Genomic DNA, 1,928 nt, shown 5'->3' on the forward strand with positions numbered 1-1,928 from the left:
CCTGTTCTGTAGACATGGTCCTTATTTTTTTATTGTTTATTTATGTTGTACCAGTCCAATATGACAGTTAAAATAAACCTTGTGTTGTAAGAAAACTTGTGTATATTGTTAGGAATCTGTTGTGATGCGTTTTCCCGTAACTTTAGTAGTTTTACATATGTTTAAAAATATCGAAATTAACATTGATATCGCAATGTCACATTTTGTCTATATTGTGCAACCCTGGCGGTATTGTTGTTGAATATCGCAATAAATGAACAGATATTAAAGTGTATTCAGCTCTGCATTTTTTGCTTATTTTGCTAAAATACAACAAATTCCATTTTTTGACAAATGAAAGGAAATCATTTCCAACATTCTTTCATTGAACATAAAAGGCACCACCAAAACGAGAGTTGCATTTTGAAGTGCCGTTTTCTGCTGATATCTGTGTGTCTTTCACACTATGTCGCAGCCTTTGGCGATGTGTATAAAACGATATATTGTGCAGCCCTACCTCCTTACATACAATTACCGGTAGTCACATTGGTGGAATAACTTCCTAAGACGAACTTTCCTAAATGTATCTCTCCTCTTGTCCTGTACCTTGCATCCCAGTTCAACATGCAATACCTTGACATACACAATTACACAGATACATTTTCAGTTTCACAGACAAATTTGGATTTAAGACCGCTTGGCTACAGCTGTGAGGTGAGCAGGTCTAATGAAATACTCAAATCCTGGGCAACTATCTCAGAGTTGTGCATGTGTCTCATGAAATGCAGATAATCATAAAACCAATTGCAGCTTGCAGGCATTAAGAAGCAATCATATCCTTGTACATCCTAGATAACGCGTATTATTCCGCACATGATGGAAATCTATTCTGACCTTAACATTTCTGCGGTGACTTAAAGGTAATGTCAGGAGTGTGCTTGGCAAATCGCCCTACGAAAAGCCTCCAAATGATGACAGCCATGATATATGTAGCTGCCAGTCAGTGTGTGCAGACCATAGCACGATAGGAACCCTCTTGGGTTTTCCCAGCAGCGCTCTGTCCTCTGAGTATCCCATTATGAGCGTTTTACCATCTTTACTGGAGCAAGACAAACACTGCTGTGTCAATCTTGTGCGACCTTGGGGGCCATAATTTAATCCACAGCCCATATCTTAATTCAATTCACAATTAAGTGGAGTGCATAAAAGTCACACGCGTGGCACACATTTAATCATCGACCTAGTACTACATTACAAATGATGTGTTCATTATTATGAATGAATTAAATCTCCTGGCTGGAGTAACATCGATAGTGGAAAAGCCTGGGGAAGCATTAGTCTAAGCAGTGCTGGGATGAGTACTGGGCTTTCCCCGTGGCTCCAGACTGTGTCAAGATGTGCTATAGTGTTTATCCCCGTTTTGCTCTCATCTGAGCCTGCTTAACTGTGACATTACGCTGTATCTGCTATTAAAAAAAAAGTAGGTTATAGAAAGTCAAGGTCGATTTGAACTGTCCATTAGGCTACTATCAGCATCACATTTAGGAGCAGGCATATAGGTCTTTGTATTTTTAAGTGATACGACAGGGGAGACATGTAATCTCCCTAAATGGGAGGTGATATTGTGTGTTGACAAGGTTGTATTACGAGCACAGGCATCTTCACGGGGGCTCGGATTTGTAATGACCAGCTTGCCGCCAGAGACGAACAAGCGTTACAAATGACAAAAAAATAATAATAACAAAAAAAGATGTCCCTCACTCACAACAAAACAGCGCCTAAGCAACAGCATATGTCACCCTGGAAACGCATTTTGATTAATAAACCTGTAGTTGGTTCAGCCTATACGAGACTATTAAAAAAAAAAAAAATTGTCAAAGTTTTTGTTTTTGTTTTTTTAACGCGGCTGAGTTGAATCACGCGCGCACACCCGCTCCGTCGCACTCCCT

The 1,928-nt window shown here is 39.7% G+C and overlaps 1 protein-coding gene across 1 annotated transcript in view; it reads right to left on the minus strand.

Annotated features, from left to right (window-relative positions):
- Positions 1-1,928, minus strand: part of mtnr1aa (melatonin receptor 1A a) — a gene marked incomplete at its 5' end in the record, with an annotated part of 44,399 nt that overhangs the window by 41,578 nt on the left and 893 nt on the right.

The sequence above is a fragment of the Etheostoma spectabile genome, chromosome 2 (genome assembly GCF_008692095.1).
Source record: "Etheostoma spectabile isolate EspeVRDwgs_2016 chromosome 2, UIUC_Espe_1.0, whole genome shotgun sequence".
Taxonomy (NCBI): domain Eukaryota; kingdom Metazoa; phylum Chordata; class Actinopteri; order Perciformes; family Percidae; genus Etheostoma; species Etheostoma spectabile.